This window comes from Cololabis saira, chromosome 18 (genome assembly GCF_033807715.1).
Source record: "Cololabis saira isolate AMF1-May2022 chromosome 18, fColSai1.1, whole genome shotgun sequence".
In the NCBI taxonomy this organism is placed as follows: domain Eukaryota; kingdom Metazoa; phylum Chordata; class Actinopteri; order Beloniformes; family Belonidae; genus Cololabis; species Cololabis saira.
The window spans coordinates 41016576-41044538 of record NC_084604.1 but is presented as its reverse complement, the minus strand read 5'-3'; the positions used below and the strand labels follow the sequence as shown (position 1 = coordinate 41044538).

The window sequence follows — 27963 nt, the reverse complement described above, 5'->3', positions numbered from 1 at the left end:
CACATGATCAACTTATTCAGATCAAACATACAAAACATAATATAAAAAAATAAATCATATTGTTTACACAATCCCAAAACATAATTTCGTAATAGTATCATCTACTGGATCATATTTTTCAAGCACATTATACTTAAACAAACGTTTTAATGCATGAATCGACTGGCACATCTTCAATTTATCATCAAGTGCATTCCATATATTTACTCCCCTTACAGTAATACATTGATCTTTAATTTTAGTCCTAGACTTTGGTTTTTCAATCATACGTTTCCCTGGAAGCTCAAATCTACTTACCCTTATTTTAAACATGCTTACAATTTTACTAGGTAACAATCTGTTGAACACTTTGTACATTATCAATGCTATTTTGTATTCCACTAAATCCAAGAATTTAAATGCCCTTAATTTAATAAATAGTTAATTTGATGGTTCTCTATAATTTGATTTTGTGATAATCCTTACCGCTCTTTTTTGAAGAATAAAGATCGGTTTAGTATGGGTAAAATATGCACTCCCCCATATTTCTAAACAGTATGTAATGTAGGGAATACACATAGTACAATACAAAATATACAAAGCACGCTGGTTCAACATATATTTTACCTTATATAATATGGCTATCGATTTAGCTAATTTAGATTTGACATGATTAATATGCATCTTCCAATTTAATTTATGCTCCATGATGACACCTAAAAATTTTGTCTCAAACACCCTTTCTATTTCTTTATCTTCTATTCTCAATTTAACTACCTTATCTATTTTACGGTTCCCAAATATCATAAACTTTGTTTTACTTATATTTAAAGATAACTTATTTACATCAAACCATTTCTTTACGAGTTTCATCTCATTTTCAACAGTAGCTATAATTTCAGTTAACTGGTCCCCGGAACAAAAAAAATGCCTTTCATCCCTGGCTGGCCACAGGACCTCGTCCACGTCGATGTTCTCCCTGGCCAAGCAGCGGGGGAACAATCTCCTACAACGCCGCATGAAGCCTTGACAGGCCTCAGCAGTGACATCGCCACATGTGTCCTCCGTGGCCTGCAGCAGTGGGATGCGTGTTTGAGGATTTCTCTCATATACCTTCCATCTCCAGGCAGAGAAAAACTCCTCAATTGGGTTGAGGAAGGGAGAGTATGGAGGGAGATATAGGACATCAACTTCTGGATGGACCCTGAACCAGTCACGGACCAGAGCAGCCCGGTGGAAACTGACATTGTCCCAGATAACAAGGAACCTGACCACCTCTGTGTCCTCCATCTGGTCTGGCTGGACAATGATATTGTAGAGCCGGTCCAGGAATGCTAGAAGAAGTGCAGGGTTGTAGGGGCCAATGGTGGTGATGGAGGCATGGTGATGGAGGACGCCGTGGTGATTGATGGCAGCACACATTGTTATGTTCCCTCCACGTTGGCCAGGGACCTCTGTGATGGCACGCTGGCCGATGATATTCCTCTCTCTGCGCCTTCTTTTTACAAGGTTGAACCCCGCTTCATCAATGAATATGAATTCAATGGCAAATTGCTGATTGCATATTGCACAACAGCCTTTGGAGTTTAGAAATGTGACTGGCTGTGTGTTCTGTGTGATCAGCAAGAGAGGGAATTCAGGAAGAGTGTGCAGGATATTGGGAATTGTGTGTAGTGTTGTGAGAAATGTGTGGTATGGAATGGGAATTTGAGTCTAGAGCAGTAAATGTGCTTGGAGTTCAGCAGGATTGGTTCAGCCACCTGAAAAATGAGTTTCAGGTTGTGCACATTGTGTCTGATGTTCCAATAAATGTGTTTAAACAATTGTGAAAAACTGTATTATTTGTTGTTACAGTACAGAATTGTGTGTTGTTTTCTATTTGAGTAGCCTATACATAAGAATACTATATGGTGATATATTACATCCAACAGCTGAAGGCATAACACTGAGGCATTCATATAGTGTTTTCCATTCATACTATAGTGTCTTCCATTCTGCACATCAGTGTTCAGTGGGTGCTTAGAAATGTCTACTCAAATGATGTATGTGTTTGGCATTTGAGAAGGAAATACCATTTAGTGAAGAGTTAACACTGTTTTGAAGGTAGAGTGTGCTTTTGCAAGAGAAGTGTAGGATTTTGCATTTTGTGTGTGAGTTTTGCAATTTTTGTTTAGAGTTTTGAGAAAGTGAGGTAGTCAATCAGGAAATGTGTTTAAACAATTGTGAAAAACTGTAAATGTAATGTTTCTGGATGAGAGTTAGCCTGTTAGCTGAGGTGTGATGTCATAAAGTACGCTGATGTCTCCAACTGCAGAAACACTGAACTTTGTCCTCCATACTGCAGTAAAACTTTTTATTAGATTAATATTTAACACCCAGCAGGCAGAAGCTGCAGCCACCACCTTTAGTTAACCGCTAACCGCTATGGTCCGGGGTCAGAACTCTGAGAACAAACACTTCATCACGGTTCAGAAAGAGATGTTTACAATATATGTCTTAGCAACTACTGAAGACAACAGCAGTTAGTTCGTAGGCCAAAGAGAGGACTGGCCCTTTAACGGACCCTCATCACACAAACCTGCCCCCCCAGGCACCAACTTCCCTGTGTTGCTGCGTTGAATATTTTATCTTTGAATGTTCACGGCCTTAATATCCCTCATAAAAGGACAAGTATATTAGAGATACTGCGGCAAAAAAGGGCAGATATTGCCTTATTACAAGAAACCCATCTGGTAACCAAGGATGTAACTAGAATGAATAATATATTATTTCATGTTATAGGTTTTTCCTCAGCAAACACAAATTCTAAAGGAGTAGCTATTGTAATAAAATGTAAACTCAATATTAAAATTATAGAACAAATCCAAGATACTCAAGGAAGGATTGTGATAGTCAAAATGCAGTTATATAATAAGAACATTGCATTGGTGTCAATTTATGCTCCCAATTCTTTTGATAAGAAATTCTATGATACTCTCACTAAAATGCTTTTAGATCTCACAGATTACTCTCTTATAGGAGCAGATAATAGGAGCAGCTTTTAATGCTGTTTGGAATCATGAAAAAGATAGGAATGGCATATATGAAAATAGTGAGCAAAAATCTGCATCAGCGGCTCTACGTCAATGGGCATTTGATCTTGGAGTAATAGACATCTGGCGTATGGTCAATCCAACTGAACGTCGATTTTTCCCATCTTTCTTGTCTTTGCCACAAAGAACATTTTCTCTAATATTATAAATTGTTCATTATTGCCTATGACTATCACAGATCACAAGGTGTTTTTTTTTTTGCTCAGTATCCATTGACAACACTACAGCTTAATACAACCTTATTGAAGTATGAGAAATTCAAAATACAATTTGAGGAAAAATGTGGGTGGATGAGATTCGCCCTGAGTACCTCCAGTCTCTGGATGTCGTAGGGCTGTTTTTGTGGACACGCCTCTGCGACATTGCATGGAGGAAGGGGACAGTACCGCTGGAGTGGCAAACCGGGGTGATGGTCCCTCTTTTTAAAAAGGGGGACCGGAGAGTGTGTTCCAACTACAGGGGGATCACACTTCTCAGCCTCCCCGGGAAAGTCTACGCCAGGGTACTGGAGAGGAGAATACGGCCGATAGTTGAACCTCCGATTCAGAATGCGGTTTTCGTCCCGGTCGTGGAACACTGGAGCAGCTCTATACCCTCTGCAGGGTGCTCGAGGGTTCATGGGAATTTGCCCAACCAGTCTTCATGTGCTTTGTGGATCTGGAGAAGGCATTTGACCGTGTCCCTCGTACCATTCTGTGGGGGCTCAGTGAGTATGGAGTCCGGGGCCCTCTATTAAGGGCTGTCTGGTATGGGAGCAGGAGTTTGGTTCGCATTGCCGGCAGTAAGTCAGACTTGTTCCCGGTGCATGTTGGACTCCGGCAGGGCTGCCCTTTGTCACCGGTCCTGTTCATAATTTTTATGGACAGGATTTCTAGGCGCAGCCAGGGGCCGGAGGGGATCCGGTTTGGGAACCACAGGATTTCATCTCTGCTTTTTGCAGATGATGTTGTCCTGTTGGCTTCATCAGACCGGGTTTGCGGCCGAGTGCGACGCGGCAGGGATGAGAATCAGCACCTCCAAGACCGAGGCCATGGTTCTCCACCGGGAAAGGGTGGCATGCCTTCTCCGGGTGGGTGGAGAAGTCCTGCCTCAGGTGGAGGAGTTCAAGTATCTCGGGATCTTGTTCACGAGTGAGGGAACAATGGAGCGGGAGATTGACAGACGGATCGGTGCAGCGTCCGCAGTTATGCGGTCGGTGTACCGGTCCGTCGTGGTGAAGAAGGAGCTGAGTCGAAAGGCGAAGCTCTCGATTTATCGATCAATCTACGCACCTACCCTCACCTATGGTCATGAACTTTGGGTAGTGACCGAAAGGACGATATCGCGTATACAAGCGGCCGAGATGAGTTTCCTCCGCAGGGTGGCTGGACGCTCCCTTAGAGATAGGGTGAGGAGTTCGGTCACCCGGGAGGAGCTCGGAGTCGAGCCGCTACTCCTCCACATTGAGAGGAGTCAGCTGAGGTGGCTTGGGCATCTGTACCGGATGCCTCCTGGACGCCTCCCTAGGGAGGTGTTCCAGGCATGTCCCACCGGGAGGAGACCCCGGGGAAGACCCAGGACACGCTGGAGAGACTATGTCTCTCGGCTGGCCTGGGAACGCCTCGGACTCCCCCCGGAGGAGCTGGAGGAAGTGATGGAGGAAGAGATGGAGGAAGTGTCTGGGGTGAAGGAAGTCTGGGCATCTCTGCTGAGGCTGCTGCCCCCGCGACCCGGGAACGGATAAGCGGCGGACGATGGATGGATGGATGTACAGAATTTTTACAATTTAATATGGAATCAGTGAATGATCCTAGGATTCTCTGGGATGCCACTAAAGGATTTATCCAAAATAATGTTATTCTATTTTCATCCAATTTAAAAAAAGATAGACTTCACAAATGACAGCAGCTTGAATCTAAATATGCAGAACTGGATCATGCATTACAAAATAGTTAGTCAGATACCACAGCTAGTTAAAAAAGAAATAAATTCCCTAAATAGGGCTCAGTCAGAATTTTATATTCACAGAGTAAGACAGAAATATTACTTTCATGGATCCAGACCTAGTCATATATTAGCAATGAAAATTCGATCTAGCGATCAATTTGCTGACATCCCAACCATTAAATCTAAAGATGGGATCTTGGTAACAGATCCTAAGCAAATCAACTCTGTATTTCAATAATTTTATGCTGAGCTTTATAAATCAGAAGTAGTATATAATAAATCTACCTGTGATGCTGTGGCAGGGTGGAGGAGCTGCAGCCACTCAGGCTGACGGGACACAGGTGTGGCCCGTCAACCTCTCCACCCGTCAGCCTGAGTGGCTGCAGCTCCTCCACCCTGCCACAGATGCATTTCTTAATAAGCTAGAACTACCCTTTTTATCTGAAAAAGAGGCAAAGAAGGTCCCGCGGCAGGCTGGTGGCTCCAGAGCCTGCATGGCACCGCAGCCACCGCCACCCGCGCCGGCGCTCTCCGCCCTCGGCGGGTGGAGACAGGCGTCTCGGAGGCTTTTGCTTACAGGCTTAAAGAAACGATGCATGTTGGGGAATCAGCGATGTCGCTCTCTTTCTTGATACCAGCAGAGTGGGCAGACGGGAGCACCGAGGCAGTGATTACAAACTTTATTTTCTTTTAGACAAAAAAACACTGAAACGTATTTTCTCATTTCTGTGTTTGAGCATGTAGAACTCCTGATTCGTGGATCTGTTGCTGGAGGCGTTAAGGTTATGTGTAGGGGGTTTTCCACGCGGCTCAAGGCTGATTTATGGTTCCGCGTTACACAAACGCAGAGCCTAGCCTTGAAGCAGTCGTGAACTTTCAGCGCTCTTTTCTTCGTGTATGTGTGATTTTTTTTTGTTTTGGTTTTTTGCACAATGTCCTTATCTCTTTCTTTCACTGTGACCAGAAAAGTCGGATAAACCATTCAGGAAAAGATCGCGAACTAGCGGTCGCGGGGGGTACTGCACCGAGGCGAAATGGAGTGACTCACAACGGCGTCACGGTGACGGCGTAGGCTCTGCGTCGATGTAACGCGGAACCATAATTTAGGCTTCATCCCTCAGCTCTGTGTGCTGTTCTGAACTTCTCTGTTGTGCTCATTTTGCTGGGACGCCGGGTCAGAGACACAACTTTTGCGGTATGCGTTCATTGTTGTGTCTAAAAATGATGCGCAGTGCCCACCCAATCAGAAACAGTACAGATATTGTGTGATATTTCTTTATATATATAAAAAAATAAAATTAGAAAAAAATAAAGGATCCCCATAACCTTTGATTGGGTGGGCAGGACGCACGTTTGGGTGGGCACAGCCCACCCCTGCCCCCCCCCCCCCCCTAAAACTAAAGCCACACACACATCTCCCATTGGTATCTGACCTTCCTTGAAATTATCTACCAGGAAATATCTACAGCCCCAATCCATAATGCAAAACAACAAAATATTTTATTTCTGTTTATGGCAGCAGATAAAATTAAGGCCAAACTTGAAAGATGTATTCAAAATTGATATAGACGACCTTGGTGCAGCTATCCTTGTCCAGTTTTTGATATTATTATGTTTTGCCTTTTTTTATTTTGTCCTTTGTTCTATTATCTTTGTAGTATCTGTTTTTCTGTTTTTCTTCATTATATATATTTTTTTTTTTCATCGAATGCTTAGGTCCAAGGGGTGGGTTTTGAAGGGGCTGAGAATATGTGTTAATGCTTGTTTAACATCATTGTGGATGCCACCGTTGATAAGAAAATCATGAAAAATAAATAAAAACATTTGATCATGTTGTGCGTCGCCCATGTGAAATCTGGATTTATAAATGTATGAACATTTTGTGATTTTGAGGACCTGTAAAACCAGACTTTGCCCCTTCTTCCTGAAGTCCTGCGACCCCCTGCTGCTAACTCCTGGTTATCTCGGCCTGGGTCGAGATAGTCCGTTTACGACCCCACTGCATGGCCGGAGATCAAAACAAGGACCCAGCAGGGTTTCTGCCAGGGAAAACAGACTTCCTTGGGGTTTTATGACACCTAAGCAGGGGTCGGGAAGCAGCGGAGCCCTAAAACCAGGCCTCTTTGGACAGACACAAAACCTACCAGCAACCCCCCCAGCCTGGAACTGGCTTTAATGTGCCTCATAAAATGGCGACCGTGCCATGAACCACAATCCCAGCATGCCTTGCGGGATGGGGCGGCGCCTGAAAGCGCGCGCATCCAATCGCAATGAGGCACCGATGACGTCACTGCAGCGCGCGTAGGATCAAAACCCCTGCCGCTGCTTCTTTCTCTGTTCTCTTCCGATCACCCTCTCATCCGAGCTGGATCGTTTGGCTCTGGGCCAAGATCCCATCTCCCTTTCTCCCCCCGGCTGGGGGGAGGTGTAAGGCCCCATCGGGCCGCTCCGGTGGACCTGCAGCCCGTTGAAGCCGCGGTGCACGGAGCCGCCCCCATCAGCTCCCGGTCTCAACTTTTCATCCAGAGTCCTGCTTCACGTGTCCCCGGTCCCTGGGAGCTGGAAAGGGGGGGGAAGCCGCTTCGAAGCTCGGCCCCGGCCCAGGGTGAGACCCGTTCTTCTTTCCTAACCTCTCTCTGCTCTTAAACTTCACCTGAAAGGACCTGTGGACAGCCTGCCCCGCGCAGAACCGAGACGCATCCCGCTGCCCGTCCCGGGGCCACGCGCTCAGGCCGACGGGCACCAGCACTCAGAAGAAGTAGACTGGCCCCGCGCGCCCCCGAGACGACGTGATAGCCTCCGGACCGGAGCTGGAGCGCCGGCTGCTTCAGCTGTACCCCCGTCCTCTCGTGATTCCAGAGTCGGGAGGAGGAGCGGGAGAGGCGGGAGGACTCTCTGGGATCGGACTCCGACCAAAGACCCGGCAGGAACCCCTGATCGGCACCCGGAGACCCGAGGAGGCGTGAGGTTTTGAGACCTGGGTGTATGAGTTTAACTGGGAGTGTTACAGAGCTAAATCTGTGTTCAGAGCTGAGATTACACCACCATCATTATAAGGACTGTTTTCATTAATTTGTAGTCACTACTTTCTGCTAGTCATTCATGTTTTAAAGCGCTGTTTTCTGCAGTTGATCACGGTTTAACACCGGGATCACCATCCGTTCTAATTGCACGTGGCCCAGAGGGCGCGTCCATCTTTAAAAGACCACAGGAGCCCGTTTGAACTGTAGATGTTCTATATCTTCGTTATTATTGCTTGATTTCTTTTCTTTTTCATTCCATGCATTTAACGTTTATGTTTCATTTTATTGATTGTTGTTTTTCTTGTTAGTTAATGGTTTTATAATAATGTCGTGTGCCATCAGATTTATTCGGGTACTTATTTACATCTCTTTTGATACCCGTATGTAAATAAACTCTGATTGATTTCTTTATGAGTGGTTGTGTTATTTCATGCAAGATTTGGTCACAAATTGATTTGTTTAAGCAGAGCCTAGTGTTCGGACATCACGCCTTCACTGTTATTCTGTAAGATTTGCTGTTCTGCAGGATAATTCAAATCATAATGAGACTGATTTTCTGCTGTTAGTTATCGAATCCCACCGGAAGTAAGGCCCCGGCGGTGGTGCCCCTACGAGAATTATCATTTTTGATAATACAATTTGATAAATAGTCAACTTTATTAATTATTAATAATTATTAATAATATTCATCATTAGCCTTGATAACTGGACAGCCAAGCTACCTTGAGTTGCACAACATAAATGGTCCGCCCGTGTGAGGCTCTCGATAGAAACATTTGTGACCAAGTTGTATGAAATAACAGAACATTAATTTTGATCGGGAAAGAAAATATTTTTATTTTTCTTCCCCTCTCATTATCTGATTCCTACGGTTATTTTAAAACATCCCTGTTCTAATGGCAACCTCGCCTCACTAAAGGGTGATTGCTTTGTTAAGTTCTTTAATTTTATTAATTTGAACTTTTATTTTTCATCACACGATTATTAATCTTGTGATTGATTTCCTCTGCAACCTTACTTCACTGAAGGTAATGGTTGGGTTTGCTTTAAGTTCTGTTAATTTTATTAACCTGAACTTTTTCTATCACTCAATTTTTGTGAATCTGTTTGAGTAATTTCCTCTTGCAACCAGGTTCCATGGAAACTAATGGTTGGCTCGCTGTAAATTCCTGATTTTTATTAATCTGAACTTTTATTGAGGGATCACTATTTTATTAATCTCTGATTAATTCCTTTTTGCAACCATACTTAACTGAAGGTAATGGTTGACTTAATTTCTTTAATTCTATTAATTGAACTGTTGCTGATTACCCCATGTGAGTTATTAATCTTCTCAGATTAATCTCTACTGTGTTTTAAGTTGAATCTTTAATTTAAAGTTATTTAAAGATTCCTCCCTTTTTATTCACTTTATTAATTCCTTTCAGTTGGTTCTTGCTTCTAAGGTTATAACCAATACCCCAGTCTCTCAGGGTTTGTTATCGGTTTAATTTCTTCTAATCTGGGTGATAACGTGAGCTGACTTCGTTAATAAGTGTAATCTCTTGCCAGAATCCCAAGCGAAGCGCTGGGGCCTGGATCGTGAGCTGAGGTGTGGTTATTAATGGCAGAGAGCTCATCGCAGTGGACGGAGAACCAGCAGAGGTGGACATGCAGGCTGATGGAGATGGACCGACAGGCAAGTCTGTTCTTAGGCTGGACCCAAAAGTGGTGAGCCCGGTCATCTCATCCCCTGAGCCCCCTGGTCAGACGCCACCATGAGTAAGCCAAAAATTAATTACCCGAAAGGAGCTGCGGCCCTTCCCAGTTTTCACTGTTACTGACGCTGAAGAAGCAGCTCAGCGTCTTCTTAAAGTAAACCAGAGGAGAACAGATCACGATTAACAACCAAGGCGCAGACGCCGTACCTCAGAGCGAGGGGGGTCCCACGTTTGACCTTTTTTAGCAAAAGAACACTGAACAGCTGCATTACCTTGTATGCAGCGGCCCCCTCACAATTTTTCTGACCCAGAAGTGGAAGCCCGCTCCACACCTGAAAGGGGGGGTAGGATACCTTGGGGCGTTAAAAAAAAAATTCACGCCTACACACAATTTCCAGGCTTCCATAGCCGACATAAGTTAATTTGTGTGTTTTTGTCGCCTAGCAATTAATCAAAGAGTGGTTAAATTGTTGGTTTTTGATTTTAGGTACAGTGTACATACTGAAACCTAACTAACCCCTCCTATTATCTTTCATCTACCGCACTTTAAGAGTGATATCACTGTGTTAGGTAAATGAATGATGTTATTGCTTTGAATATGTTTTTCTTTTCATATTTTTGTGCATTGCTCGCCTAGTGGACTAACCAGGCTAGCCTCACGCCCCCAACCAGAGTTTATGACCACATGGACTGGTGCACCGTTGTTAGATTCGACAACCAGACCCTGCATTCCGGTTTTCGATTCGAAGGGGGGATGTTGTGCGTCGCCCATGTGAAATCTGGATTTATAAATGTATGAACATTTTGTGATTTTGAGGACCTGTAAAACCAGACTTTGCCCCTTCTTCCTGAAGTCCTGCGACCCCCTGCTGCTAACTCCTGGTTATCTCGGCCTGGGTCGAGATAGTCCGTTTACGACCCCACTGCATGGCCGGAGATCAAAACAAGGACCCAGCAGGGTTTCTGCCAGGGAAAACAGACTTCCTTGGGGTTTTATGACACCTAAGCAGGGGTCGGGAAGCAGCGGAGCCCTAAAACCAGGCCTCTTTGGACAGACACAAAACCTACCAGCAACCCCCCCAGCCTGGAACTGGCTTTAATGTGCCTCATAAAATGGCGACCGTGCCATGAACCACAATCCCAGCATGCCTTGCGGGATGGGGCGGCGCCTGAAAGCGCGCGCATCCAATCGCAATGAGGCACCGATGACGTCACTGCAGCGCGCGTAGGATCAAAACCCCTGCCGCTGCTTCTTTCTCTGTTCTCTTCCGATCACCCTCTCATCCGAGCTGGATCGTTTGGCTCTGGGCCAAGATCCCATCTCCCTTTCTCCCCCCGGCTGGGGGGAGGTGTAAGGCCCCATCGGGCCGCTCCGGTGGACCTGCAGCCCGTTGAATCCGCGGTGCACGGAGCCGCCCCCATCAGCTCCCGGTCTCAACTTTTCATCCAGAGTCCTGCTTCACGTGTCCCCGGTCCCTGGGAGCTGGAAAGGGGGGGGAAGCCGCTTCGAAGCTCGGCCCCGGCCCAGGGTGAGACCCGTTCTTCTTTCCTAACCTCTCTCTGCTCTTAAACTTCACCTGAAAGGACCTGTGGACAGCCTGCCCCGCGCAGAACCGAGACGCATCCCGCTGCCCGTCCCGGGGCCACGCGCTCAGGCCGACGGGCACCAGCACTCAGAAGAAGTAGACTGGCCCCGCGCGCCCCCGAGACGACGTGATAGCCTCCGGACCGGAGCTGGAGCGCCGGCTGCTTCAGCTGTACCCCCGTCCTCTCGTGATTCCAGAGTCGGGAGGAGGAGCGGGAGAGGCGGGAGGACTCTCTGGGATCGGACTCCGACCAAAGACCCGGCAGGAACCCCTGATCGGCACCCGGAGACCCGAGGAGGCGTGAGGTTTTGAGACCTGGGTGTATGAGTTTAACTGGGAGTGTTACAGAGCTAAATCTGTGTTCAGAGCTGAGATTACACCACCATCATTATAAGGACTGTTTTCATTAATTTGTAGTCACTACTTTCTGCTAGTCATTCATGTTTTAAAGCGCTGTTTTCTGCAGTTGATCACGGTTTAACACCGGGATCACCATCCGTTCTAATTGCACGTGGCCCAGAGGGCGCGTCCATCTTTAAAAGACCACAGGAGCCCGTTTGAACTGTAGATGTTCTATATCTTCGTTATTATTGCTTGATTTCTTTTCTTTTTCATTCCATGCATTTAACGTTTATGTTTCATTTTATTGATTGTTGTTTTTCTTGTTAGTTAATGGTTTTATAATAATGTCGTGTGCCATCAGATTTATTCGGGTACTTATTTACATCTCTTTTGATACCCGTATGTAAATAAACTCTGATTGATTTCTTTATGAGTGGTTGTGTTATTTCATGCAAGATTTGGTCACAAATTGATTTGTTTAAGCAGAGCCTAGTGTTCGGACATCACGCCTTCACTGTTATTCTGTAAGATTTGCTGTTCTGCAGGATAATTCAAATCATAATGAGACTGATTTTCTGCTGTTAGTTATCGAATCCCACCGGAAGTAAGGCCCCGGCGGTGGTGCCCCTACGAGAATTATCATTTTTGATAATACAATTTGATAAATAGTCAACTTTATTAATTATTAATAATTATTAATAATATTCATCATTAGCCTTGATAACTGGACAGCCAAGCTACCTTGAGTTGCACAACAATCACAAAAAAGTAGAAAAAGAGAAATAAAACTCACAGTCAGAAAACACTTCATCCAGATGAGTCCTCGCTCCATTCTGAGTTGTATTAATGTACAGATGGTTTATTTTATGTTAATTAAATGTAATGTTTGTTGATGAGAGTTAGCCTGTTAGCTGAGCTATGATGTCATAAAGTACGCTGATGTCTCCAGTTGCAGAAACACTGAACTTTGTCCTCTATACTGCAGTAAACCTTTTTATTAGATTAATATTTAACAGCCAGCAGGCAGAAGCTGCAGCCACCACCTTTAGTTAACCGCTATTGTCCGTGTGGCAGGGTGGAGGAGCAGCCACTCAGATGATTGGGCACAGGTGTGCCCAACCCTGCCTGCCTTCATAAAGAGCAGCTGCACTCCAGCAAGGGGCTGCTGGGAGAGGTCTCTGCTGAAGGTTCTGCTGGTGCACGTGTGTCTGGTGAAATAAAGTTCCTGCACTAAACCCTGTGTCCTCTGTCCTGTCGCGTGACCCCCGTAGCACTAGCCTTGCTACAGTCCGGGGTCAGAACTCTGAAAACACACTTCATCACGGTTCAGACAGAGATATTTACAATATATGTGTTAGGAACTACTGAAGACAACAGCAGTGAGTTCGTAGGCCAAAGAGAGGACTGGCCCTTTAACGGACCCTCATCACACAAACCTGCCCCCCCAGGAACCGACTTCCCTGTGTTGCTGCACACAGAACCACGACACACCGTAGGCTACGCAGTACACTCTGGTATTAACATGCAGGTAAACACACCTGGGCCCTCATTTATCAACAGTGCGTAGAAAAGGTTCTAAATTCTGTCGTAGGAGTGAAATTTAGAATGTGTGTAAGTACAAAAAAATCTGGATCTATCAAACGTGCGGACGCTGGTCGTACGCACATCAGTGATGATAAATCCCACCTGTTCTAAACTGCCGTGCTCGTGCATGGTTACCGTCATTTGCATTCAGAAACGCCTCCAATTGACCATATATGGAGCAACAACAGCTCCCGCTTGGAGGTTTACAAACTTTATTGAACAAAACTCTGTAGAGTTTACAACAAAAAGCAAATGAAACAAAATAATCAATTATCTACAAATATTCAACATTTGGGGCGGTTGAGAGCAAAAAAAAAAGAGACATTTACTGACAAGCTATGGGAAGTGTATTAATAAAAATTAAGAAACAAAGACATCGTTTCATATAAGCTTTTGGCAATATCGTTTTTTTCACGCATCGGTTTAAGTTTACATTCATTTTTCAGATGTACAATGGAGGGTTTGCTGTTATTCCATTTGCATTTATGTATGTGATATTTGGCTTGTAAAATAATTATGTTGGCCATGTTTGATATATTTCTTGGAAGATTATCCATATAAATTAAGATTTGGTTGGAGTCAAAAGCTCCTGCTTGGAGGTGCAAACACCAATAAAGCTGTTCTGCAGAATAAATGAGTCGTGCGTTCCTCCAGGCCACCGGGCAACGACGGGCAACAGAGACATAGTTGCATCGCAGATTATTTGTGCATTGATTGAATGAAATCCTTTCATGTTCACGTAACTAAATTCATTGTGTGATGGTGCTTTTATTGTGATTTGGGTGCAATATAGATCCAATAATGTTTGGGAATCCGGCGATGGCGTGAAATCCTCGTTTAATTTGGGCTTGTTGGTGATGTGTGTATGGAAACTGGGTGTAAATTAGGGCCAGAGAAATTATTGCATCCAACACTGCCGGCATGATTCTGCTGCGAAATGCCGCATGTCTCCAATCTCTCTCTGAAATGTTCCGGTGGACAAACATCCCAGGGTGGACAGGAGCTGGATGTGACTGGGATGGAGTTGTAAATCACAGCATAGATCCATCAGAATGTTTTGGGGGAAGCGATTCCTGCTGAGAAGCCGCTCCGTGCTCTCACTGATCAACAGATCAGCGTGCTCTTTGAAAAAGCGCTCTCTGCGTAGCGCGTTTTTGCGGAGCGCACGGTCTCTAAATCCTCCAACACTGCAAGATAAGCCATGGTACTTGTATTTTCTTTTCAGGTCGTCCTGCCAAAGCTGTCTTTTATAGCTGTCACACCAATTATTCAAAATGTCTGAATTACTTATGGAGAATTTTTATTAATTGGAGGAAACGGGGAACATGTGCACATGTTCCCCGTTCAGTCACAGTTCAGCGATCTCAAACTTCACATGTAAAGTTTGAGACTCTTTTAATGGGTTCTATTTGTAGTTTCACTGTTCTACCACTAGGTTTTGTGTGTACGCATGGTCGGAGCTGTGCGTATATTTACACGTGTTTCTGCGCACAAATACATGTTGATAAATACCATACTTTGCGTGGAAATGCTCGTACGCACGCTTTACGCACAGATCTGTGCGTACGCACGGTTGATAAATGAGGGCCCTGGATCCTCTGGTATTAACATGCAGGTAAACACACCTGGATCCTCCCAGTACACTCTGGTATTAACATGCAGGTAAACACACCTGGATCCTCCCAGCTACTCTGGTATTAACATGCAGGTAAACACACCTGGATCCTCCCAGCTACTCTGGTATTAACATGCAGGTAAACACACCTGGATCCTCCCATCCTTCCTGAGTGCAAACAACCATCCTGGTCTCTGACTACAACAAGCTCTGCTTCCAAGCCTCTCTCCTCCTCTTCTTTCAGACGTTCATCACTGCAATCCAGTCCAGCTGAGAACAAAAGCCTCCAGAGTCTCAGCAGCAGCAGAACCCCGGTGAGGCTCACTCTCATGAGTCGCCATGGCAACGGACACACCCACCAAACCAAGGCCTCTGTGGTTTTAGACTTTGTCCTCCAGAGTACTTTGTCCTGAGTCACGTTCCCAGCAGGAACTCTCCAGAACTCATGTCTTGGAGAACCTGGAACCTGGAACCTGGAACCTGGAACCGACCACAGTCGTGTTCATTTCATGTTCAGACACCACGACACAGTGAAAACTAAAGGACACAACGAGATGGAGACCAGGAGGAGTTTCTGATCACGTTCATTTCCTCCTTTTAGGCCTGAACCTGAACTTGGACCGTTAGTCTCCACAGATTTCTGATCTATTCGGACCAGCAGCTCTTTCTTCCCCCACAAACACAATAATGATCTGATACTGAGCTCCTTCTCCGTCTCCGCGGGTTCAGAGTGTGGGACAGCGGGAGAGCAGCGGCTCAATCTCCGCCTCCTCCACACGGACGGAGATGGTAAAGCTGCTTCAGTCCCCAGTTACAGCTCTGGAGCTCTGATATGAAGTGCTGAGTTTGAGATAATGCAGATATGTTTTTTTCATATACCAATACTTCCACCGTAATATCTAAACACTCTTACTGTAAAAGAACAGGATGAAACACTTTTCTTTTAACATCTAAACTTCAAACACCTTACTTTTCTAAAAAGATCAGTCTCCTTTTTCGCCTCAGATTCTGTGTTGCAGAGACTATAAAAATGAATTCTCCTATAATTTCACCAATACCTCACATTTCCCTCTTCACAACTAGAATCACTACAGACACAGTGAATTTCAAACTTTACTGTAGAAAAATGTAAATACCTTCACACGGAGCTCCACACCCAGAAACCCGTCCAGGAGGAAGTGAAAGTAAACTTGACTAAAGTATCTGTGACACAACCAGGGTTGCCAGGTCTGACGAGGAAAAGCAGCGACCGAGACTCTGAAAAGCAGCCCGACACAAGCAGCCCAAAACCACAACATAGAACATTAACAAACAACGATATTAGTTGGAGAATTGACCTGAATGTATTTATTTCTGCCGCTAATGAATGAACTTTACAGTAACATGAAGACCTGTGGTTACTTATAACCTCCAACATGCTTTTAATCACTCTTTCAACTCAAATATCTTCCTCATAACACAACTGAATTAAACTCAATGAATGTATAAAGTTGAAAGTATAAAGTCACTACACTGAAAAGAATGAATGAAAGTGCATGTAAATATAACATAGGCTATTTAAATCTGTGATATTAAAAATTAAAAATGAAGTTTGTTGCTTTACATGAAAACATCTAGTTTTGAACTTAATCTGCATTTGTTCAAAAAACAAGACATTGTGCATGTTTTCCTTAACCAGCAGTATTTCTGTAATCCCAGTAATCTTTTCATTTACACACAAACAACAAGCAATGATCTTGTTGTATTTACTTTTCCTTTAACAATTTCAATCTATTGGGCAGATTGACCAACGTTTAGATGAAACATGCTTTATTTATTTAAGTAGAAACCACAGTAAAAAATATCTGGCTCTATCTACATAATAATCTCATGCAAAAAGTTGACTTATTTTTTTTCAGTAGATCAAGCACAATATATTTTGAGTTTCTGATCACGTTCACTTCCTCCTTTTAGGCCTGAACCTGAACTTGGACCGTTAGTCTCCACATATTTCTGATCTATTGGGACCAGCAGCTCTTTCTTCCCCCACAAACACAATAATGATCTGATACTGAGCTCCTTCTCCGTCTCCGTCTCCGTCTCCGTCTCCGCGGCGGCGCTTCTTCTCCGGGTAACCGCTCCTACATTTCATGTGCGCTTCTATTTCAGCCTTTACGGCAAATGAATGAACGCGGCTCAGAAACAGAAAGATATGAAGTTCTGAGTTTGAGATAATGCAGATATTGTTTTTTTCATATACCCAAACTTCCACCGTAATATCTAAACACTCTTACTGTAAAAGAAAAGGATTAAACACTTTTCTTTTAACATCTAAACTTCAAACACCTTACTTTTCTAAAAAAGTAATTCTCCTTTTTCGCCTCAGATTCTGTGTTGCAGAAACTATAAAAATGAATTCTCCCATAATTTCACCAATACCTCACATTTCCCTCTTCACAACTAGAATCACTACAGACACAGTGAATTTAAACCATTTTACTGTGGAAAAATAGAAATACCTTCACACGGAGCTCCACACCCAGAAACCCGTCCAGGAGGAAATGAAGGTAAACTGGACTAAAGTATCTGCGACACAACCAGGGTTGCCAGGTCTGACGAGGAAAAGCAGCGACCGAGACTCTGAAAACCAGCCCGACACAAGCAGCCCAAAACCACAACATAGAACATTAAGAAACAACGATATTAGTTGGAGAATTGACCTGAATGTATTTATTTCTGCTGCTAATGAATGAACTTGACAGTAACATGAAGACCTGTGGTTACTTATAACCTCCAACATGCTTTTAATCACTCTTTCAACTCAAATATCTTCCTCATAACACAACTGAATTAAACTCAATGAATTCATAAAGTTGAAAGTATAAAGTCACTACACTGAAAAGAATGAATGAAAGTGCATGTAAATATAACATAGGCTATTTAAATCTGTGATATTAAAAATTAAAAATGAAGTTTGTTGCTTTACATGAATACATCTAGTTTTGAACTTAATCTGCATTTGTTCAAAAAACAAGACATTGTGCATGTTTTCCTTAACCAGCAGTATTTCTGTAATCCCAGTAATCTTTTCATTTACACACAAACAACAAGCAATGATCTTGTTCTATTTACTTTTCCTTTAACAATCTCAATCTATTGGGCAGATTGACCAACGTTTAGATTAAACATGCTTTATTTATTTAAGTAGAAACCACAGTAAAAAATATCTGGCTCTATCTACATAATAATCTCATGCAAAAAGTTGACTTATTTTTTTTAAGTAGATCAAGCAGAATATATTTTGAGTTTCTGATCACGTTCACTTCCTCCTTTTAGGCCTGAACCTGAACTTGGACCGTTAGTCTCCACGTATTTCTGATCTATTGGGGCCGGCAGCTCTTTCTTCCCCCACAAACACAATAATGATCTGATACTGAGCTCCTTCTCCGTCTCCGTCTCCGCGGCGGCGCTTCTTCTCCGGGTAACCGCTATTACATTTCATGTGCGCTTCTATTTCAGCCTTTACGGCAAATGAATGAGTGCGGCTCAGAAACAGAAAGATATGAAGTACTGAGTTTGAGATAATGCAGATATTGTTTTTTTCATATACCCAAACTTCCACCGTAATATCTAAACACTCTTACTGTAAAAGAAAAGGATTAAACACTTTTCTTTTAACATCTAAACTTCAAACACCTTACTTTTCTAAAAAAGTCATTCTCCTTTTTCGCCTCAGATTCTGTGTTGCAGAGACTATAAAAATGAATTCTCCCATAATTTCACCAATACCTCACATTTCCCTCTTCACAACTAGAATCACTACAGACACAGTGAATTTAAACCATTTTACTGTAGAAAAATGTAAATACCTTCACACGGAGCTCCACACCCAGAAACCCGTCCAGGAGGAAATGAAGGTAAACTTGACTAAAGTATCTGCGTCACAACCAGGGTTGCCAGGTCTGACGAGGAAAAGCAGCGACCGAGACTCTGAAAAGCAGCCCGACACAAGCAGCCCAAAACCACAACATAGAACATTAAGAAACAACGATATTAGTGGTTACTTATAACCTCCAACATGCTTTTAATCACTCTTTCAACTCAAATATCTTCCTCATAACACGACTGAATTAAACTCAATGAATGTGTAAAGTTGAAAGTAAATCTCCATTTATAAAAAGATGAATATGTTAAGTTATTTCTTCTGACTTCTTTTCTTTCTTACACTTCAGTGTGAAAGATTTTTAGCTGAGTTTTAGCTGAATTGAAAATCAAAAATATTTGATTGTATAAAACAGCCTGTTTGTGCAGAGACATGTAGGAGAATAACCAGAGGAGGAGGAGGAGGAGGAGGAGGAGGAGGAGGAGGAGGAGGAGGGGGAATGGGCCCAGAGGAGGAGGAGGAGGAGGAGGAGGAATGGGCCCAGAGGAGGAGGAGGATGAGGAGGAGGAGGAGGAGGAGGAGGAATGGGCCCAGAGGAGGAGGAGGAGGAGGAGGAGGAGGAGGAGGAGGAGGAGGAATGGGCCCAGAGGAGGAGGAGGAGGAGGAGGAGGAGGAGGAGGAGGAGGAGGAGGAGGAGGAGTTGGAGGGCCCAGGCCAACACATGGTCCAAGTTCCGGGGTCCGAACTCGGGGCCGGGCAGACGGGTCAGAGGGTCGTTCTCGGGACCGAGCGCGGGGGAGTTCTCAGGACTGGGGCCTCGGCTTTGGGGGAGACAGAACCCGAGGGGCTGGTTACGGGGACACTGGTACTGAACTGGTACTGAGCTGGTACTGAACTGGTACTGAGCTGGTACTGAACTGGTACTGAGCTGGTACTGAACTATTATGGAACTGGGTCTGCACTGATTTTAAACTGGTGTGTCTGTGTATGTCCGTGTGTGTATGTCCGTGTCCGTCCTGGTATTGCACTGGTACTGTACTTGTATTAAACTGGTATTGCCCTGATACTGTACTTGTATTAAACTGGTATTAAACTGGTACTGTACTTGTATTAAACTGGTATTGCCCTGATACTGTACTTGTATTAAACTGGTATCGCACTGGTACTGTACTGTACTGGTACTGAACTGGTACAACACTGGTTCCTGAACAGCATGCCATACCTGCCGGGCCGCCGTTGCCATGGAGATGGTGCCTGTCAAACCCCTGGCTCAGGTATGGGTTTAAAACATAAAGATGGCAAGGCACGCAAGTGGGCAAGGTTTACAATAGTTTTATTCCCCCAAGTGATAGCATGTGAACAATACAAAAGAGGACCAAAATCTGAAAATATAACATAAAAACATTTTAACTTCATAATAATATACTGTACATAATGTAAATCAAATTCATTTTAAGCTATTTTTAATCTATTTATAATCAGGGCTGCACATAAGTGGGCCGCCAGAGCGCATGCGCCGTCAAAATCCTCAGTGCGCTGTCAGTCTTGTGCTGTGAAGCGCTTTTGCGTACCAACAGCTGGGGCTCATATTATTGGTTGTGGCCAGACCAGAATACTAATATTAAAACATCTATTGGGAGAGCTTTTCCCCAGAACTGCCACTCAAAGTTGGTACTGGCCAATCACAGCGCGTCCGTTGCGGCGGTGGGTTGGGCAGGAAGAGAGGTAAGGCTTTACTGAACAAACCCCAACACGTCTCGTCAAAATGTCCAAGAAGCAAGCGCCATTAAGTAATTATTTTGGCGTTCCACCACCACCAACTACAAAGAGACGCCAAACTGAACCACTACCTGTGGATAGAAACAGAAAATGTGTGTTCGCCGAGAAGTGGCTGCAAGATGTTACGCGGCGACGCGTACCGTAGGTTCGCGCTCCCGCGTATCCTACCCCGTAAGCTCTGCGTTGGTGCAACGCGGAACCATAAATCAGCCAGTGTCCGTCACTGCGTGCAGCAGTTTCCTGCAAGAGGCTCCTCTGATTATGGCTCAAAGTTTATGAAAACCCCAAATAAAAAATAAATTACAGAATATTTTATGAAATCAATAAACAATTCCATCATCAAAATTATAACAAATAAAGATTTAACATATCTTGCTTTGCCTGTAATAAGACTAGGTAATATATTAGTTTCACCTTTTAAGTTGAATTATTGAAATAAATTAACTTTTACACCATATTCTAGTTGAATTATTGAAATAAATTAACTTTTACACCATATTCTAGTTGAATTATTGAAATAAATTAACTTTTACACCATATTCTAGTTGAATTATTGAAATAAGTTAACTTTTACACCATATTCTAGTTGAATTATTGAAATAAATTAACTTTTACACCATATTCTAGTTGAATTATTGAAATAAGTTAACTTTTACACCATATTCTAGTTGAATTATTGAAATAAGTTAACTTTTATACCATATTCTAGTTGAATTATTGAAATAAATTAACTTTTACACCATATTCTAGTTGAATTATTGAAATAAATTAACTTTTACACCATATTCTAGTTGAATTATTGAAATAAGTTAACTTTTACACCATATTCTAGTTGAATTATTGAAATAAATTAACTTTTACACCATATTCTAGTTGAATTATTGAAATAAATTAACTTTTACACCATATTCTAGTTGAATTATTGAAATAAGTTAACTTTTACACCATATTCTAGTTGAATTATTGAAATAAATTAACTTTTACACCATATTCTAGTTGAATTATTGAAATAAATTAACTTTTACACCATATTCTAGTTGAATTATTGAAATAAATTAACTGTTACACCATATTCTAGTTGAATTATTGAAATAAATTAACTTTTACACCATTTTCTAGTTGAATTATTGAAATAAATTAACTTTGTAAAGGACCATATTGAGCCATTCATCTTTATAAGTGAATAAATATGGTTTTGCCTATAACTTATTCCTGCATCCCTCTTTTATCGATCCGGCGAGACGGGTCACCGCGTTTTTGGAGGCCCAAGTCACAAATCCAGGGGCTCCTCTGAGCACCAGACCAAAATAATTATGTGCAGCCCTGTTTATAATCACTCATTTTAAATACATAATATATTTATATTATTATATTAAATTATTATCTATATATTTACGTATTTATTATAAGTATTAAATAGCACATTATATTCATTAGCTCTTAGTCTTAGCTTTTAATTTCATAAATCAGGCCTTTTAAATAAACAAAAATCATTTAACCAAACAAAAAGATCTAGATCAAACCATCAAACAAACAAACAGAATGCATTCAAATAATCACCTCCTCAGAGAACAAAGACACGCCCGGACACCAGCACAGACAGCAGTTCACTCTTGACAGTGAGCTGCCATCTCTGTCTGTCTTTTAAAGATGCCCTGGCTCCACCCACATTGACAGGCCCACATGAGGTCCACATAGAGAGGGGTGTCAGAATAGTTCATTCACAACAGCACTGTAGAATTGTTCATTTCATGTCATTTTCATTGTACTCAGTCTTTTCTATAACATCCAGTATTCCTCCATGAAAGTCCAGAATCCCTCCATGATCCATATGATTCCTCTTCATAAAAGTCCAGTATCCCTCTGTGATCCAGACTATCCTCCAGTTGGTATGGCCCAAATAGGCCTCATTAGTGTCACATTAGTGTTCAGCCTTGCATCTCCTCTTAAAGGCACAGCGTCCCATTACTCTGGCCTGTTGCTCTGGCCATGTAACAGTGACAGGGGGGGTCAAACTGTCACAGTGCCCGTTGTTATGCTAGTGTGTGCACTGCATTGTGGGTAATGTAGTGTGAAGACGTCGTCTCGTCGAGTATTTTAAATGTGCGCGCTGCCCGCTGGTGAAATGAGAAGGAGGATTATTCCGTAATAATTGGACCTAAACAGTGAAGCTGAAACTCATAATCTGAACAGTTCAAGTTCCAGTTCGTTATCTGCAGATCTGAACAAGTTCAAGTTCTTTATCTGCAAATATGTCACGTTCAGTTCAACATTCTCACAGAAATGAACGTGTTCAATGAACATGTTCATGCACAATACAGGAAGTTGCATCATCAGATGGGCCTACAGACCTGCAGAAGAGAAAAAAGTATTTATATCACTGACCAGAGACAGATCGACACCACGACTGGATTTGATGGGAAATAAAATATTGTTGTGCGTGCAACAAAAATAGGTTTTTGTGTATCAGTTTGTGGAATTCAACTGTGGAACATGTAACTGAAAAATGTTTTTTGATGTTGGTTTTCTTTGTGTGGAGGAATGTAACCTGGATTTGTTTTTTCTTGTCCTTTTTCTTGTTTTTTATACATGTCCGAAATAAACGAAAACGAACGAACGAATGAAAGAACGACAGATTTGGTTTCAGATGTTTAGGTGTTCAGATAATCCGTCCGTCCACCTAAACTTTGAACTTGAACTCTTGCTGGTTGTGTGTTCAGAGGATTTACAGAAGTGTGAGGATGGTGGGTGTTGGTGTGAAGATGTTTTTAGCCAACAAGTGAAAAAGAAACAGGAACTAACCGTTCATATAGAGAGGACAAGCAGAGAAAAGTATAATTTCCTCCGGCAGAGACAGAATGACTCCACGGCTGCAGCTTTTCATCACTTTACTGCTTCACTTTGAAGGTAAAGATCAACTTTATTTCACATGTTTCTGGGCTTTATGTGATTTAAACCAGGGGTGGGTAATCCTGGTCCTCCATTATGTCTCTAATGGACAGAGGGGGTGTCGTTGGCGCAATTTATTTAGATCTTCGAAAAGCCTTTGACACTGTTAATCATAATATCCTTCAGTCTAAATTTGGCCAATTTAATTTTTCTCATTGTAACTCCAACTGGTTCAAGTCATATCTCACTAAACGATCTCAGTGTGTTCAAATAAAAAATATAACATCTACTTTCAAAGATCTTGTCACAGGTGTTCCCCAAGGTTCAATCCTGGGTCCAATCCTTTTCAGTCTGTACATAAACGATCTACCATCAGTGTGACGAGGATGTGAGGTCATTATGTATGCTGATGATACCGTGATGTTTGTAAAGGGTAAAGACAACTCTGAGGCTGCTCAGTTTACAAAGGTCATGGTAAACGTTACAAACTGGTTCAATAACTGTTATTTACAACTAAACTCCTCAAAAACTGTTGCTATGTTTTTTGCTAAAACAAACAAATCGTGTGTGTGTGGGAGGGGAGGAGTTATGTGTACTGTTGCTTTTAAATATTGTACCTATGACATGTATTTGTTTTTACTGTCATTTGTTGCTTTTATTACTGCGCCTTGTGTTCCTTCTGGCAGGGGTCGGACTGCCAATGGAAATTAACCTTTTGGCTACAATTGGGTGCGTTTACATTTTAAAAATGTTCTCTAATGTACATTATCCCTCTATAACAAATAAGTGCAAATCAAATCAATCGATCCAGGGTCGTGTCCTGCAGGTTTTACATGTTTCCCTGCTTCAGCAAAACCCTGACAGACACGTCTGAGTCGTTACCAGAGCCGTGCTGACCTGGACAGGTGTGTTGAAGCATCTAAAACATGCAGGACACGGCAGGTGTCTGTCCTCAGCCTCCGTCCTCCACCGACACTCCTGTCATCTGTGAGACGCCCCCCGGTGGTAGCAACTGGTATAACATGTAGATGTGGATCGGTGGAGGACCGGCTCGTTGTTGGAGAACAACGTTCACAGCTTTTGTCTTTGTTAATGGACTGAAACCAGTGACCTGTGGGTGTGAACTTCACACCCACAGGTCACTGATTTCAGTCCGTTAACAACAGAAGCTCCGACGGTGTTGGGGGTGACCATAGAGGTATGGTGGGGCCCTGGCCCGGCTTGAAGGGCCGCCCCCTGTCGACTTGGACGGCCGGCGGAGGAGCGTGGGCGCCTTTCCAGGGCCGGCTCTACTAGCCCTGCCTCCTGGCTTCGGCCTCCGCTCGCCCTCCTGCCCCCCCTACATGATTCATACTCAGACAGGCAAAGGGGCGGGGGTCCGGGGCGTGGGAGGGGGAGGGAAACGGTCCTGGAGCCCCCCGGGGAGGGAAACGGTAAATACCCTTTAATTGCTTTTCCTCTTTCACCTTTGGCTTGTTTATTCCTGCCTTTTGTGCTTTGAACTTACGGTATAAAAAGTCCTGTTGTCAAACCATTCGGGGTCAGCACACCAACCCAGCCATGCACTGCGTAGGTCCGCTCACTGCCAGCTACTGAATAAAACTTACTACACCACAGTGGATTTCTGAACTGGATTTTATATTATTCCTCAACAATTTATACACATACACGCAGGCAGATGGATGTATTCAACTGGTATTCCCTAAACTGGTAATGCACTGGTATTTCACTGGCCTTGTACAAGTACTGACATTACAAATGTACTGCACTGGTACTGAACTGCTATTGCATTGGAATTTAGGGTTGATTCCTGTAACTTTGACTTGTTGTCATATGTTTTTTTCTGAATATATTTCAGGAAACAAAGACACATTGGGGGTTGGAGGTTTTACTCTGAAGATGGATTTAGTGATTAAGTTGCGCAGAAACAGGAAGTTCCACCATCACGTACAGACCTGCAGCAGAGAGAAGCATCATTTCATCCAGCAGAGACAGAATGACGCCACGACTGCAGCTCTTCATCACTTTACTGCTTCACTTTGAAGGTAAAGATCAACTCTGACTCATGTTTTAGGGTTTAATATGATTTAAAAAGACTGTAAAAACCACTCTGAAGTTGTCGTGTACCGTTGAACGTTGCTGTTTCACTGAATGTGTTTTCTTTAATAAAACTCACCTCTGTTACAATCAGACCACTTAAAGACGACGTTACATAATTCTGAATGATTCACCAGAGATTGTGTGTGTTGAAGTCTCTTCTCTGTGCTGATAAACATAAATATGTAGGTTAAATATGTTTCTAGGGTCAGGTTGATGTGTGAAGTGTCAAACTTTTCTCAGAGTGTTTTTCTCTGCAGCAGGAATCAGTGATGGACAAATCATTCTCCATCACAGAGCTGGAGATGACGTAGTTTTACCGTCTAACGTTGGTTCATCATCCAACCAATGTTCTGGTGTTGTATGGACTCAAATAAACATGCAAAACGTCAATGTTAGTTATGGAGATATAGAGGAGACGTCACCTGGAGCTGACAGGAGAAGTTTGAGCAGTAACTCTGATCATCTGGTGTTTACTGGTGTAGGATTGGAGATAAACACTGTTCCAAATATGTGCTTCTAATTGTTTTAACAGGTGAGTGTTTTGACTTAATAACATCCAGACTGTCAGTTTGAATCCTCCTCATCAACTCTGAGTGAAACGCTGTTAAAGCTTGTGTGGATTTGTCAGCGACATGAACGTCTGGTGTGTTTGGGATCGTCCTCAACATGATGGATCCTCTCAGAGGAACTGGACCACAAACACCTGACGTTTATTTACACGTTTAAATATTTGATGTTTCCATCAGACAATCACTCAGTAAAACTGGATCAGTAAAATGAGGAGTTTCTCATATTCAAGTGGTTGAAATAACAGTTATTTGTCTTCAAAAACTTCTCAGAGTGTTTTTCTCTGCACTTCAGCAGGAATCAGTGGTTACATTGTTCTCCATCACAGAGCTGGAGATGACGTAATTTTACGATGTCACATTGAATCTTCAGCCGACCTATGTTCTGATACTCTCTGGATTTACAACAACATTCAAAATGCATATGGACACGTCAAGGTTATTGATGGAGATATTGTGAAGACGTCACCTGGAGCTGACAGGATGAATGTGAGCAGTAACTGCTCTCTGATCATCAACAACATCACTGCTGAAGATGCTGGTCTTTACACCTGTTGGAATGAATATTCTAATGTTCCCACAACTGTGTATCTGAGTGTTTTAACAGGTGAGTGTTTTGACTTAATAACATCCAGACTGTCAGTTTGAATACTCCTCATCAACTCTGAGTGAAACGCTGTTAAAAGCTTGTGTGGATTTGTCAGCGACATGAACGTCTGGTGTGTTTGGGATCGTCCTCAACATGATGGATCCTCTCAGAGGAACTGGACCACAAACACCTGACATTTATTTACACATTGAAATATTTGATGTTTCCATCAGAGAATCACTCAGTAAAACTGGATAGAAATAGAAAGCCTTTATTATCATTGTACAGGTACAGTGAAATTAGGCAGCAGCTCCTTCAAAGTGCACACATGCAAAGACAATGTAAACAAGGAAACATAAATGTATACATATACACTATAAAAAAGAGTGAATGGGAGGATAAAAATGTGCATGGATGGGTGGGGGGATATTGCACTTAAATGGATGGAAGAATAATATTTCCCTTGAAATGATGGGAGATTATTGCACATACATAGAAGGGAATATTGGGACATTGTGGATAGAGGGTAGAAAATATTGCACAGTATGAGGTAGCTTATTGGTTGAGAAAGTTCACAGCTTTGGGGAAGAAGCTGTCCCTGAATCTTTTTTGTACAGGTTCGTAAGGACCTGAAGCGCCTCCCAGAGGGCAACAGGTCGAAAAGGTGGAAACCGGGGTGGGTGTTGTCCTTTACAATGTTCCTTTCCCTGTTGAGGCAGCGGGAGCTGCAGATGTCAGACAGGGATGGCAGAGAGGGCAGAGGGCATCAGTAAAATGGGGAGTTTCTCATATTCAAGTTGCTGAAATAACAGTTATTTGTTTTGTTCCAGTCTCTCCATATCCACCAGATGTGGATCCAGGAAGGGATGGAGACGTGACATTACGCTGTTCTCTGGTGAGACACCGTTATTTGGGTTCCTGTGAGCAGAACAGCATCATCTGGGTGGATGAGACAGGAAGTGCGCTGCTTGGTGAAGGTGATGGGTTTGTGTCTGGAGGACAGAACTACTGTGTTTCTGATCTGATGGTGAAACATCAGAGAGGCTCCAAGAGAAGATTCACCTGCCAGGTTGTTGAAGGAGACAGAGTGGAGATAGATGCTGAATACACGCTGGACTTTACAGGTAAGACCCTGAAATCATGGAGATAATAAAAACTGGATGTCATCATTCAGACTTTACACTTTTAATCAGTTAAAGTGTTAATATTGACTTTCTGACCATTTCTTTGAATAATTTGGTTCCAGATTCCAGTCTGATCAATACCAGATTGATTATTGGATGGGTGGTCGGGGGACTGATTATGGTTCTGGTCAGCATCGCTACGTGTCT

The 27963-nt window shown here is 42.9% G+C and overlaps 1 protein-coding gene across 3 annotated transcripts in view; it reads right to left on the bottom strand.

Annotated features, from left to right (window-relative positions):
- Window positions 1–17415, bottom strand: part of LOC133418487 (NLR family CARD domain-containing protein 3-like) — a 55582-nt gene extending 38167 nt beyond the window's left edge. For 2 of the 3 annotated variants that reach the window (XM_061707198.1, XM_061707200.1), the window contains exon 1: window positions 17346–17415. The gene's annotated coding sequence lies outside the window, so the exon portion shown is untranslated. Of the gene's footprint in view, window positions 1–15983; window positions 16107–17345 lie in introns of those variants that run through there. The other variant, XM_061707199.1, reaches the window with a different exon arrangement.
- Window positions 17416–27963: the final 10548 nt, after the last annotated feature.